Genomic DNA, 868 nt, shown 5'->3' on the forward strand with positions numbered 1-868 from the left:
GGTGAGCTAAAAAACGTGTCTCGCAAGATTACACAACAGGTTGTTGCGCTAAAACAACGTTAACTTTACATTGCATACCGTCGCGCTTACACAAAGAGAACTGTACAAAGTTGATTGTGCGATGGCTTGTTGTGTAAAGTGACATTATTATGACACTTTGTTTTTAGCTCACCTAAGCTGAAGGCTCAAGTGAGCTTTTCTGATCACATTTTGTCCGTCGTCCGTCTGTCCGTCTGTAAACTTTTCACATTTTCAACTTCTTCTCCAGACCCACTGGGCGAATTTCAACCAAACTTGCCACAAAGCATTCTTACGTGAAGAGGATTCAAGTTTGTTCAAATGAAGGGCCATACCCTCTTTCAAGGGGAGATAATTAAGAATTAGTGAAAATTTGGTGGTATCTTTTAAAAATCTTCTTCTCAAGAACCACTGGGCTGTAAAAGTTGAAACTTATGTGAGACCTTTATTACATAGTGTAGATTCAAGTTTGTTCAAATCATGACCCCCCAGGGGTAGGGTGGGGCCACAATGGGAGATCAAAGTTTTACATAGGAATATATAGGAATAAATCTTTAAAAATCTTCTTCTCAAGAACAACTGAGCCACAATTAGTCATATTGATATGGAATCATTCTCAGGTAGTGTAGATTTAAGTTTGTTCAAATCATGACCCCCAGGGGTAGGGTGGGGCCACAATGGGGGATCAAAATTTCACAAAGGAATATTTAGAAAAAAAATTGAAAAATCTTCTTCTCAAGAACAACTAAGCCACAATTAGTCATATTGATATGGAATCATCCTCAGGTAGTGCAGATTCAAGTTTTTTCAAATCATGACCCCCAGGGGTAGGGTGGGGCCACAGTAGGGA

This window comes from Saccostrea echinata, unplaced genomic scaffold, assembly GCF_033153115.1.
Source record: "Saccostrea echinata isolate AGI-Se365-2 ecotype Australia unplaced genomic scaffold, CSIRO_AGI_Sech_v1 ptg000046l, whole genome shotgun sequence".
Classification (NCBI taxonomy): Eukaryota; Metazoa; Mollusca; class Bivalvia; order Ostreida; family Ostreidae; genus Saccostrea; species Saccostrea echinata.